We start from the raw sequence: 15,034 nt of genomic DNA on the forward strand, positions 1-15,034 counted from the left end.
TGGCAAGGGAGGGATATGCTATGGCATCTAGTAGGTGGAGGCCAGGGATGCTACTAAACATCCTGTTACCAAAACCAAAGTGGGTTCCTTCCAGGTGAGTTCAATCCGACTCTCCACCAGAAGTGGTTGTCTCACAAAGTAAGGAATATTTGCAGCAAATAGGAGACCATGCAGAATCATATCCAGAGTCATGGCGTCCCCAAACAAAAGGAAGCAGGGACAATTATTTCGGATGGGGAGTGAATATTCAAAAGGGAGAGGTGAGTATTCGCTTGCACAGGCTCCGTTGGAAAACATGAGTCCACATACACTGCGGGTTACGGTAATAGGCCTAAGCTCCTCCCGGAGAGACCTTAGTATTAAAAATAAGGCAAAGGTCACAGGCATGGCTCTTGTGGAGGCTTGGTCTGGTTCAGGGAGGTTGGTGATTGCATCTCCTTATAATAACAAAAGGAAATAAAACAACCTGGAAAAACAGTTAAATGCTTCCAAGCCCACCCTTGAGTTCCTTGGCACAACTAGCCAGTGACAATTCTGCAATGCACAGGACGTCCCCCACGGCAAAGAATTATCTGGCTCAAAATGTCAATAGGGCAGAGGTTGAGAAACCCTGGGGTAGACTTTACAACCCCCATTTGAGGCATCTTTAATAAATTTAATGTGTAATTACATATATATATATATATATCTATATATATATATCTGCACATCTTTTTAAATTTATGTATATCTCATCACTGTGTGTGTATGCATGGGAGTGTTTTATCTTGTAGGAAATATGGTAGGTCTTATTAAATTTGGAGAATTTCCTGCCATAGGTCCTGGTTCTTCCCATTAGTGCTTCCTGTGTTCTGGATACCTTCCTGGGCACTTTCTGATTAACTCGCTGAACCTTCATAACCACCTTCCAGCTGAGTAATATCGTTATTCCCATAGCATAAGTAAGAGAGCTAAGGCCTGGAGAGCTTAAGTAGTTTGCCTGAGGTCACAGAGCTAGTAAGTGGAGGATCCAAGGGTCTCACCCAGACCGTCAAATCGATCTTAAGCACTCTGCAATATCATCTGATTGCCGACCCACAAAGACCTGTAAGGCCCTTTGCACTGGAAACTCCACCAGCCCTTCCGTCTTTCTTTCTACAAATGGTAAGCTAGTACACTGGTTTGCACCTAAGCAGTGGTGAAGTCTGAATCATTAAGGAAATTTCAGCAGGGAAAGAAGGCACACATCAAAGCCATAGAGATGAATGCTAATGAGAAGAGTAAACATATAAAACTGCTTTTTTTTCAAAAACTATTTCCAAGTCCCTACCAGGTGCTATTGCAGATAAACCAGGGTCGCAGGAATGTTTCTCTGCAGAGGAAGAACAGAAGGTGCACTGAGACACAGTCTTAGCCTAGGGTGTTTCTATGGTTGAGTTGAGCATTATGTTTGATTCGTATTGGCTGGATTTCATCGCAGAATCCTGGAATGCCCAGAAAACACAAAAAGAGGCACACTCAGGCTGTGATCAGAAGAATTTTATTATCCAAGTTGCAACATGCAAATATCTTCTTTGCATTCTGCTTTCTGCAAACACAGAGTGAAAAAAGAAGTACGAAGGAAAAGCAGTAGGATTCATGCCTCACAAAGTCCTGTAGGTTATTACCATGTTTGAAATTGTGAGTTGCAAACACAAGCTGTTCTTAAACAAGAGCAAAAAGAAAAAGCAGATGGTTTCTTTTTACACCCTGTGAAACTTTTCCTGAATGCAAGCGTATGTTGCTTTCTCCCCAGCTGGCATTCCCCATGCAAATGAGCTGTTTTCTGTCATTTTGAGAAAAATTCTTGATCCCCATTCCCCATCCCATTCTGAATGACAGAATACCTAGAAACGAGAGCAGGGAACGGAATCACCAAAATATTTTTATCAAAGTAAGTCTTTGAGGCTCCAGCACTGCATATCTGCATAGAACACAATTGGGCCTAAGGCAGGTGTCATTATGACCTTATTATTATTATAGCTATTCATTTCTACATTGAGTTTTTTTTTTCAACAAACATCTTTGTTGATAGTCAATTGCTTTTGCTACATGTGACATGGTGGAAAGAATGTGAGATTTGCAGTTATATAGACCTGGATTCCAGTTCCGGCTCAGCAGCTTATTAAATAACTGAGCACCCTTGAGAAAATTGTTTAAAATATCACTTATTCTCTGTGACTCTCAGTTTTTTCACTTGCAAAATGGAGATAGTAACATCTGACTTTTCAGGGAGATTCTGAAGATGAATTTCAGTTTGAGAGGCACTGTGTTAAATCTTGTTTGCCTCACTCATCTAAAATAACGAGAGTAATAACACTTGCTTCGTAGAATTATTTGAGAATGAAATAAGACAGTGTATTATTTGTATAACATTTATGAATTGCCCAGAATATACTAAGTTCTAAATAAATGGTAGTTATTATTGAGTTGTGGTTGTTTTATTGGTATTGTTAATCTGCAAAAGTACATGGAGACCTGAAGAGTCTCGAATGATCTTCAATTTCACTCAATTATCTGCATTATTTTAAAACAATTTCCCACGGTTGTTCATGGATATCCCAACTTAGGCAGATGGCAATTACATTAGCTTCACTATGAATCTTAGCAGCCAAAAGAGCCTACCTCTCTGGTTACTACTTCTTCTTGTGCCTTAAGAGCTTTAGGAAGAAGAGATTCCAATTTTTCTGATCAGTTTTATTTTATAGCCAGATACATCTGTTAAAGTCAAACTCTGTACTTGGTTTGGTATTAGGCATTTATTGCTGTGTAAAGGAATTATCCCAAAGTTAGGGGCTTAAAACAAAAAACGTTAAGTCATTCAATTTCTGGGAGCCAGGTATCCAGAAGCAGCATAGCTGGGTGGTTCTGACTAAGGGTTTCTCACGAGATGGCAGCCAAGTTGTTCGCGCCGGGCTGCAGTCATCTGAAGGTTTCACTGACTGGAGAACCAGCTTCCAAGATGGTTCACTCGCGTCACTGTAAACTTGAACACAATCGGGGAGAGAGAGAGTGAGAGAGAGAGAGAAAGAAGTGAGTCTTTTAATCTCAGATGTGACATACCATCATTTCCCCTGGATTCTATTGGTCACGCAGATCAAACTGGTATAATGTAGGAGGTAACGACACAAAGGGTATGAATGCTAGAAAGCAGGAACCGTTGGGGGACCTCTAGGGGCCTGGTTACCACAGTTCCTGGCCCAGTAATTCATACTAAAATAGATGAGTGTGATAAGCGAGGATGGAGAGCGATACTAATCTCACTATTAATCCAATATCCAGCTCAACGTCTCCCTCTTCCAAGAAGCTTCCCTGACAAGATGATTATCAATCATCTCCTTCCTATGAATGTTGACAGCATTTGTTTGTGCCGCACTACTTTAGCAATGTCATTTTACTCAATTTTTATTTCACAAAAGCTAGCCTATTCACCTTGAGGGCAAGGGTTATGTCAAATTCTTTTTTGGATTCTTTAAAGTTCCTAGCATGTGCTAAGTACATGGAGTCAGTGTAAATTCAACCCCAACTCGTTGACCTTTCCTGCATAGGCCTGAACATTCCTGTTTGAATTGCCTTGATGCTCTCTAAAACCCTTGGTCATTAGATTACAGTTCCGTCTTGGCTATTATATGAAATATAATAAAAATAAGCCCGATCATACTGACTCGTTGCATACTTCCACTTGAAGGTCTTGGACATGTGTCCCCATTTGCTGGAACGTTCCTCACCAAAATATCCATCTGCATAACTTGCTCCTTCACTTCCCTAAGGAAAGGCTTTGCTCAAATGGCACTCCTCAATGAGGGTTGTATCCTGACATGATTTTTTTCTATTGAGGTATCGTTGGTTGATAACATTATATAAATTTCAGGTATATATTATTATATTTCGATTTCTGTGTAGATTACATCATGTTCACTACACGAAGACTAATTACCATCCATCACCATATACACGTGCCCAGTCACCCCTTTCACCCGCCTCCCTCCTCACTTCCCCACTGGTAACCACCAAGCTAATCTCTGGATCTATGTGTTTGTTTGTTGTTATCTTCTGTTTATGAGTGAGATCATGTGGTATTTGACTTTCTCCCTCTGACTTATTTCACTTAGTGTAATACCCTCAGTGTCCATCCATGTTATCACAAACGGCAGGATTTCATCTTTTTTTTATGGCTGAGTAGTATTCCATTGTGTTTATATACCACATCTTCTTTATCCATTCGTCCCTTGATGGACACTTAGGTTGTTTCCTAGCCTTGGCTTTTGTGAATAATGCTGCAATGAACAGAGGGGTGCATATAGCTTTACACATTCATGTTTTCATGTTCTTTGGGTAAATACCCAGCAGAGGAATAACTGGATCGTATGGTAGTTCTATTCTTAATTTTTCGAGGAATCTCTAGACTATTTTCCATAGTGGCTGCACCAGTTTGCATTCCCATCAGCAATGTATGAGGGTTCCCTTTTCTCCACATCCTCTCCAACACTTGTTATTTCTTGTCTTGTTAATTATAGCCATTCTGACTGGCATGAGGTGGTATCTCATTGTAATTTTGATTTGCATTTCCCTAATAATTAGTGATGTTGAACACCTTTTCATGTTCCTGTTGGCCATCTGTATATCTTCTTTGGAAAAATGTCTGTTCAGATCTTTTCTCCATTTTTTAATTGGGTTTGTTAGGTTTTTTTTTTTTTAGTTATACGAGTCCTTTACGTATTTTGGATATTAACCCCCATCAGATATATGGTTTGCAAATATCTTCTCCCAATTGTTAGGTTGTCTTTTCATTTTGTTGATGGTTCCCTTTGCTGTGAAGAAGCTTTTTGGTTATGTAGTCCCATTTGTTTATTTTTTCTACTGTTTCCCTTGCCTGGTCTGACATGATATTTGAAAATATGCTGCTGAGACCAACATCAAGGGGCATACTGTCTGTGTTTTTTCCTAGAAGTTTTATGGTTTCAGGTCTTACATTCAAGTCTTTAGTCCATTTTGAGTTCATTTTTGTGCAAGGTGTAAGATAATGGTCTACTTTCATTCTCTTGCATGTGGCTGTCCAGTTTTCCCAACACTGTTTACTAAACGGATTTTCTTTTCTCCATTGTGTGTTCTTGGCTCCCTTGTCAAAAATTAGCTGTCTATAGACGTGTGGGTTTATTTCTGGGCTCTTGATTCTGTTCCACTGACGTGTGTGCCTGTTTTTGTGCCACTACTGTGATGTTTTGGTTACCATGGCTTTGTAGTATATTTTGAATTCAGGGAGTGTGATACATTCAGCTTTGTTCTTTTTCTCAGGATTCCTTTGGCTATTCGGGGTCTTTTGTTGTTCCATATAAACTTAAGGATTCTTTGTTCTATTTCAGTGAAATATGTTGTTGGACCTTTGATAAGGATTGCATTGAATCTGTGGATTGCTTTAGGAAGTATGGACATTTTAACTTATGTTAATTCTTCCAATCCAAGAACACAGAATATCTTTCCATTTCTATGGGTCTTTAATTTCTTTCAAAATGTTTTATAGTTTTCAGTGTATAGGTCTTTCACCTCTTTGGTTAAATTTATTACTAGGTATTTTATTCTTTTTGTTGTCATTGTAAATGGTATTGTATTCTTGATTTCTCTTTCTGCTACTTCGTGGTTAATGTATAGAAACGCAACTGATTTTTGTATGTTGATTTTGTATCCTGCAACTTTACCATATTCATTTATTATTTCTAAAAGTCTTTTGGTGGATTCTTTATGGTTTCCTATGTATAAAATCATGTCCTCTGCAAATAGTAACACTTTCACTTCTTCCTTTCCAATTTGCATCCCTTTTATTTCTTTTTCTCATCTGATTGCTCTGGCTAGGACTTACAATACTGTGTTAAACAAAAGTGGAGGAAGTGGGCATCCTTGTCTTGTTCCTGTCTTTAGAGGGATAACTTTCAGTTTTTCTCATTGTGTGGTATTAGCTGTGGGTTTATATGGCCTTTATTATGTTGAGGTATTTTCCTTCTCTACCCATTTTATTCAGAGTTTTTATCACAAATGGATACTGTATCTTGTCAAATGCTTTCTCTGCATCTATTGAGATAATCATGTGATTTTTATTCTTCATTTGGTTAATGGTGGTGTATCACGTTGATTGATTTGTGGATGTTGAACCATCCCTTGCACCCCTGGAATAAATCCCACTTGATCATGGTCTATGATCTTTTTAATGTATTGCTGTATTTGATTTGCTAGTATTTTGTTGAGGATTTTTACATTGATGTTCATCGGTGAAACTGGCCTGTAATTTTCTTTTTGCATGTTGTACTTATCTGGCTTTGGTATCAGGGTGATGCTGGCTTCATAGAATGAGTAAGGAAGCGTTCCTGCATCTTCAACTTTTTGGAAGAGTTTGAGAAGGATAGACATTAAGTCTTCTTTGAATGTTTGGTAGAATTAAGTAGGGAAGCCACCTGGTCCTGGACATTTATTTTTTTGGGAGGTTTTTGATTACTGTTTTGATTTCCTTACAAGTGATTGGTCTATTTAAATTCTCTATTTCTTCTTTATTCAGTTTTGGAAGGTTGTATGAGTCTAAGAATTTATCCGTTTCTTGGAGATTATCCAATTTGTTGGCATATAGCTTTTTGTGGTATTCTTTTATAATCTTCTGTATTTCTGAGGTGTCCATTGTAATTTCTCCTCTTTCATTTCTGATTTTATTTATTTGAATCCTCTCTATTTTTCTCTTGGTGAGTCTAGCTAGAAATTTGTCAATTTTTTTTATCTTGTCAAAGAACAAGTTTCATTGATTTTTTTCTATTGTTTTTTTCGGCTCTATTTCATTTATTTCTGCTCTAATTTTTATTACTTCCTTCCTTCTACTGATTTTGGGCTTTGTTTTTTCTTCTTTTTCAAGTTCCTTTAGGTGTACTTTTAGACTGTTTATTTGAGATTTTTCTTGTTTGTTGATGTAGGACTGTTTTGCTATAAACTTCTCTCTTAGAACCACTTTCGCTGTGTCCCATAAGTTTTGTCATGTTGTATTTTCATTTTCATTTGTCTCCAGGTATTTTTTTATTTTTCCTTTGATTTCTTCATTGACCCAACCATTATTCAGTAGCATTTTGTTTAATCTCCATATATTTGTGGCTTTTCCAATTTCCTTCCTGTAGTTGATTTCTAGTTTCATACCATTGTGGTCAGAAAAGATGCTTGATTTTATTTCAATCTTCTTAAATTTATTGAGACTTGTTTTGTGGCCTAGTACGTGATCTATCCTGGAGAATGTTCAACGTACATTTGAAAAGAATGTGTATTCTGTGGGTTTTGGATGGAATGTTCTGTATGTATTTTCTAAGTCCATCTGGTCTAATGTTCTATTTAAGGCCAATTTTTCCTTATTGATCTTCTGTTTGGATGATCTATCCATTGGTGTAAGTGGAGTGTTAAAGTACCCTATTATTATTGTGTTACTGTCTATTCCTCCTTTTATGTTTGTTAATAATTGCTTTATATACTTAGGTGCTCCCATGTTTGGTGCATAAGCATTTACAAGTGTTGTATCCTTTTGTTGGATCCTTCCCTTTATCTTTTCGTAGTGCCTTTCTTTGTCTCTTGTTACAGTTTTTGTTTTAAAATCTATTTTGTGTGATATAAGTATTGCTACTCCACCTTTCTTTTCATTGCCATTTGCATCTATTCACTTTCAGTTTGTTAGTGTCTTTAGATCTGAAGTGTGTCTCTTGTATGCAGCACTTATATGTGACCATGATATGTAATACAGCAGTCAGCACTGGTCCTCTGTACCATTGATGATTCCCTTTACCATGTCCAAATTTTTCTTTTTTGCCCTAGAATCCATTACCTTCTTAAGAAAACATAAAATTTACTAACTTGCTGTGTTTATTTTCTGCCTTCCTCTCCAGAGTGTCAGCTCCCTGAGGATAGGACTCATGTCTGTTTTGCTTCTCAGTGTAACCTAAGTGCCTGGACCAATGTCTAGAATATACCAGATGCTTAGTGTGGAATTTTTGAATAAACACATTGGAATAATATTTTTCACAACAGAATTTGAAACAAAAAAGTCTTTGCTAGTGATTCTTGAGCTAAGTAGATATTTTGGTTAATAAGAACTACTTTTCCAAGAATTCTGATTAATTGTGGCTTATTTTCATATGTAAGTAGTTTATGAGCCACTGTATAAAGCAAATATGTTATAAATAATAGATACAATCTAATGTAGAGTATTTCACTTTAAACACTTTTTAAAAAATTCATTAAAGCTACAATCCAGAAGTTGATAGACTTTATTAGTCAATTCAGCTAAAATCACTTTCAACTCTCAAGCATCTAGTCTGAGTAACTTGAGTTCAGTGACTGAAATCACATTTAACAGAATCAATGCACAAACATTTTCTTTCATTATAAAAGTACATTAATTGTTCCAAAGCTCTAAATAGTCATAGCTTTTTTTTCTTTTTAACTTTACCTCTAAAACTCTAAGTATGACTGATATCTGCTTTCCAGATTAGGACGTCTGCTGAGAATTTACTCCTCATTTCATTCTCAAAATGGTAATTCCAGGAGAAGTTAAAGACAATATATTTTGAAAAGAAATGACATTATAATAATAATATAACTTTGTAATCAAATATTAATGTTTTTCTAAATGTTTATTGTTCTGTTAAACGAAATGATTTCCATGCATGGGCAAAATAAATTATACATATTCTTCCACAAAAGAAATGGTAAATCAAATATCTGGCTATTTAACAACATTTTCTCTATTTTCAACACTTGCAACGTCCTCATTCCCAAATTAATCCCTAGAAGAAAGTTTGAAGTACAGAACAAAAATGAAAATCTCAGGGAGATTTCTGTCCTAATTGTGTAATTATCAGAGTCCAGAATTTGCAAATTACACTTTGTAGTGGTGTTTAACTTGCTTTGCTAACCTTTCATTTGTGTAAAAGCTTAATTAATTATCCCTGAATGACAATGCTCTCTGTGGAAGATCATGTTTAACCACTTGCATTAAAATTCTATACTCCTTCTTTCATCTAACACAAAAAACATACATATAATTAAGGCACCTACATTAAAAGGTCTATGATCCCGAGAGTTGACATGTTGTTCTAATAATTTACAGCAAATTGGTGTGGAATTTGCTTTACTATCACTTCTTGGATGGCCCCTTACTTTGCCTGTCACTAAGTAGAGAAGGTCAAGGCAGTATTCTGAAAAAAGGTGGGGGGTGGGGGTGCGGATTTAGTAGATAAAAGACCCGAAGCACCTATTACTGTATAACAAGTCCCTGATAAATCTGTGATGGTAGAAAGAATGCAGTAGTGAAAGGCATGACCAATAGTCTAGAACTCTTCCACCATTAGTTCAGCCCAGCATATATTTTTTAAGTTTCATAGTATTAAAATCTTTTCTTATTGAATTGGTGCTGTGAACTTGTTTCAACATTGATGTTAGAAGAAATGGTTAATCTATTACAGATGAGATTAGTTTTGCTATGACCACAATCTATGAATGCACCTATCATGTAGAGAGTGGTAGTAGACATTATAAGAAAAATAGGATTGAGGAGGCAAGATTGAGAGTGGTAGTCAGACTTCTATGATGACCACAATGATCCCCACATCCTGGTATTCATACTCTTACACAACCGTCTTCTCTTGAGTGTGTGAGATCCATGACTTTCCTCTAATAGAATACACAAAAGGTGATGGGAAATCACTGCTGTGATTAGGTTACAAAAGACAGCAACTCTCATTTGCTAACAGACTGTCTTTATTGCTGGCTCTAATGAAGCCAGCTGCCATGATAGAAAAGCTCACACATGGCAAGGAACTGAGGATGGCCTCCAGCCAACACCCAGAAAGAACTTGATGAGCTCAGTCCCATGAGGGACAACCCAAGAGAACTGAATTTCGGCAAAAATCACTGAGTGAGCTTGGAAGTGGATCCTTCCCCACTTGGGACTTCAGATGAAACTCCAGCCCTGCCTGATACCTTGATGAAAGCTTTGTGAGAGACCTGACATCAGAAAATCCAGTCCATCCTGCCCGATCCCCAGAGACTGTGTAATAAATATGTGCTGTTTTAAGCTGCTAAGTTTTGAGGCAATTTGTTGAACAGTAATAGATAGCTAGTCCAGAGAGTGACCTTTGAAAGAAACTCTTGAAAAATACATAGTTGATTACTGAAACCAAACAATAAAAAGAGCACAGGAAAAAAGACCACTTCATGAGATGAGAAACAATGCTTTGCTATTTTATTTCATGGCAAAGGAGAGAAGGCTCTTATGTGAGTCAAGAACAAATGGAATCCATAAGTACTCTAGGGGATGGTATTTTTGGTGAGAGGAATAAAAAGATTATAAACAGAAAGGAACACAGTCAAATACTCTTTTGCTCCTTTCACATAACTTTCATTCTTTCTTCTACCTCTCAACAGTTGTAGTCATATAGAACCTGGTCTTCTCTAGTGCAGCTTTCCCTAAGTAGTTCAGAATACTTAATACGTTATGTCTGTGATTTGGGTCTACTTAATAAAACCATGTCACCTATTTTAATAAGATTTTTCTAAATTTAAGCCAGTGGTTCCTGATTTTTAGGATTCCAGGCCAATTTAAAAAATAGATTGGGACTGACACAGCATTGCCAACTTTCTGTTTCACTCAACAAGGACATGAAAACCTTCACCAAAGCAATAACATCCTACCATAGACTACTATCATTTTATGAAAAAAGAATTTTTAATGATAAAGGAATGAAAGCTCAAAATAAGTGATGATTATTTAAAATTAAGTACATGTAGTGTTATAAGAAACTTTCACATGGTTTTGGGTTTTTTTTCTCATCCTGCTATGAAGCAGTGTAAATTTTGCCACATGTGGACTAATTTTAGGAATCACTGATTTAATCTATATAACTCTCTTAACAATAAGAAGCAATAAGAAATTTCTGTTCCTCCCATTTGACATCCCCAACACCAGATTAGAATAAGAGCCACCTCATCCTTTAGTTATATCTGATTTTATCTTTGCTGCATAGGTGTGGTTGGGGTCACCAGGTAAATTTGAATTTCAGATGAACATGAATATTATTTTACATGGAAGAAATATTACATGGCACATGCTTATGTTAAAAATTACTTACTGTTTATCTAACATTTAAATTCTGCTTGGCATTCTGGACTTTTATTTACTAAGTCTAGTCATCCTAGCTGCAGAATGAGTTACTCAGGAAAAGTAAAGATTGACTTGAATAATTATTACTTAAGCTTAAGCTAGAGTTTAAAAAGAGGTAAAAGTTTTGTGTGTGGAGGTGGAGAGGATTTTTTCCCTTAGAGCTTATTTTCACACCGATAGGAATTGCCTCTACATGAACTACACTCAGAACTCACTTAACAAGAGTTGTATCTCTAGTATAGACATTTGACCCTCTCCTTGGCAGTCTAAATTTTTACATGGACAACTAAAGTCAGCAGATGCAATGACCTCAGCTTTTTTGCTAATGGACCAACATCTGAATCAGTTGAATAAAAGCTGAACTACGATTTCTCTGCTTTCATCTTCTTGAGTCCTTTCTTCAGCCAAGGATGTTCCGCAGAGTGCTTTAGCCCGTGATGTCCCATCTCAACCACACATCCGTACTTTCTTTTAAGGTTCAATTGGATTTCCCATGTATTAGGTTCTCCCCTTAAATGGGGGGGTTGGGGGAAAGTAGATAGCCATTGGAAGTTCTTAAATATTTGCGAATGTATGTATAGAAAACCCCAAACTTGAGCTTAGCCCTCTTTTTGTTAAAAAAAGAGATAATTATCAGTGGTAAAGTTATTATAGCCACAATAACTCCAAAGTGAGCCTTAGATTATTTGAAAAGATTGAAAAAGAATGTAAAAGAGTACCAACACTCTTGAATACACCTCAAGTTTATTACTGTGTCCTCTTACCTTCTAGAGATTTATGTTCTTCCCTTTGGTAAACAGAGTTCTAGCCCCACACCTTTATTGTACCGATGAGGAAACAGAAGCTGAAAAGAAATGAGAACCTGGCCCAAGTTCTAGGACTAAATGTCCCCTTTTGAGGAAGTGTTTTCTCGTCGATATCCTAACAGCCATTGCCTAAGAGAAACAAGGGGCTTGTGCAGAAATTACAGCCTAGGGAAGGTAAGTGCATTTCCTAAGATCATCAAGCAAGTCACAAAGGGTCAGAGCTAGAGGTAGCAATTGAGACGATCAAACCCCATCATTTTATGCATATCAGAACCAAGGCCCACCAAAGAGATAATGGCTTCCCAAAATCTATGAATTCAGCTGCAAAACTGGAGCCCCAGACTTTATTTCTGCTAGACCATGCCACCTCCTGAAAGACAACACATTGAGAAATTCTCAAGTCTTCTGTCTATGCTTTTCCAGCAAGTTCTTCTGCCAAATCCAGGCCTGTTGAAGCACAGCCTTAAGTTTCCCTGGATTCTAGATCACTGGGGTTCTCATTAAAAGTGCAGAATCCTAGGGGGTAGGGTCCTCCCTTCTGCATTTTTAACAAGGCTGTTTCTGATGCATTCTCAATTTGGTAACCATTCCCCTAAGCGTAATTGAGGCCCTTATTCATTCTTCCATTAACTGTTTTCTGAAGCCTTGGTGTGTGGTGAACACACGTATGTAAAAGATATCTTCTAAGTAACAACATGTGTTCTGGGTTTAGATGGTAAATAAATCATCCACCAGCAGGCTTACTCTGAATTTTTAAAATCCTGGGAAAAAAATGAAGTGTGTATGTATATGTGCGTGTGTGTGTGTGTGTGTGTGTATCAGCACACACAAGTTGTGTTACAACTCTTTTGGTAACAAGACATAAAATTCTAACTGGAGCCTTTACAATAAGTGAAAGGATACTGGATACTTCCATACCCAAGGCAGGAAATCAACTGGTCTCAGAGACATCCAGAATGAGGGACTCAAATGCTGTAAGAACTCTCCCTCCATTATTTATCCAGGTCATTCTGTCTTTCTGTGGGTATCTTCTTTATTCCTCCCCTTTCCTTCCTGCCTCTCTCTCTCTTTCTCTCTGCAAAATAAACTTCTTGACGTCTCTGGTCCACAAGGAATCAAGAGACTTCCCATTCATTTCTTTACCCCTACTCCCACCCCCACATAAACACACTGAATTGAATTCCTTCCTCGAACTGGCTCTCAGCATGTGCTATGCCCTCTGCCTGGAAAGCATTTTGCCTGACAGCTTCTTTTCCATCATTATAACTCAGTTCAAACACCAAATCCTAAAAGAGGAATTCCCTCGCTAATGCTTACTGGGTACTTACCCCATGTAATTGTGGCTCACAAAATCCTGGAATATTTGACAATTGGCTCTCATTTAACTGCTCATGTCCTGTTTCTTTGCTTATTTACTTTATAACATTTATCCAGATTTGAGAGTATTGTGTTTTTCTGCTAGTTTACTCATGTAACTGTGGCCATATCCCCTAACATGGGAGCCCCATGCAGTGGTGTGCTGGGGCTAGCTCAGACGGGCTCATGACAGCCAACTGTCAAATGATAAGGAGTTTTGTGAGCAGGTAGTTAAACTGTTGGCAGCTTGAAATTGGTCATAGCCATAGAAATTGACAAATGCTGCAAATCAGGACTTTTAAAAATTTTCCCAGGGAGTTACTCCACCAGCACGCCACTGGCCCATGAAAGCAAAGATCACTTTCTTCCCTGTTGCACTGTTAACACCTAAATGGATCCAACATTGAATGCGTGTCGAATCAACAGATGTATGACTTTTATTGATTTAGAAAAGTTCTTGCTTTTGTCTCAAATCTAAAATTCTTAGGAAAATGATTCATTTGCACAACTAAAATAAGGTGCTCATGCCTGAACAGCTAACTATGCCAAAGGTAGCAGGATCATGTGCCAATCAGGGACTAGTCCACTCACAGCTAGCTGTGTTGACGGGGAAGGAGGCACCGTTTCCAGAAAAGATACTGGGTGAACAAACCAAAGAAAAGCAAAGAAAAAAAAACGTTCACTACTTTTACCTCTCCCGCTGGACTAGGATCTTCTTGAGATTGAAATGATGTCTCATTCAACTTTGTAGCCCCTCTGCTCACCAGTACACACTAGTGAAGAATGCATAACATTCATTTGGATTAAAATGCAATTTTATTTTCTCATTATGGAGTTTTATACTAGCATACTATGGACCAAATAAATTCAGAAAATTATTCAGAGGCTTTCTCCACTGACCAGCAAAGCTCGTTAATATAAATGACTTGGAGATGGCGGGACTTCATTTGAAACCTTTGTTCTAAAACCCACTGGCTTTATTCTAGGAAACCAATAGAAGGAGCGAATCCAGGAACACTCCTCTCTTGCCTAAACCATTCGGAGAGCTCCTCAGGCCAAATCTGATAAACGTGCCTGCTAGACTCCGATCTGTGTTAACAAACCGCATATTGCATGCCCTAATGAAAATAATGAGCCATTTTTGATGAACAACCCTATTTTTAATTTTCCCGTTGTCCACGTATGCAGTAATAACAAGAGTGGCACAGAGCTCTTTTATAATTCTACCCCTTAGGTGAGGGATTTTGAACAGTAGTTAAAATCCAATTCTCTCTTTCTTTCAAAGAACATAATCAAAGTGCTGTGTCTCTAAGTGGCTGCTTTACCGCCTGACAGAATACGTTATTTGCCTTTTTCTCCAAAAAGGCTTTCCAGCAAGCGCTCTTGGTAAAACGATCTTGACAAAGTTTTGGAGAGAAGAGTGATGCTCGAACATAAAACAGGCTGAAATTAAGCAGCCGTGTCACATTCACAGTTGCTCTTCTCATTTGTCACCAACCCACAGCTAATTAAATAGAGGTAACTTTTCTCCTCCTCGTCCCATTGATCGCACTCCAGGCTTGATCTGCAAGCAGGTTTTTCTGTGAATTGTGGCCCACTGGAAAAATCTGTTAACATAAAGGTATTAGAAAGTTTTCTCTTCCATGGCCCCAGAGCAGATTGAAGCACTTCATGGCAA

This window comes from Equus przewalskii, chromosome 21 (genome assembly GCF_037783145.1).
Source record: "Equus przewalskii isolate Varuska chromosome 21, EquPr2, whole genome shotgun sequence".
NCBI classification, from domain to species: domain Eukaryota; kingdom Metazoa; phylum Chordata; class Mammalia; order Perissodactyla; family Equidae; genus Equus; species Equus przewalskii.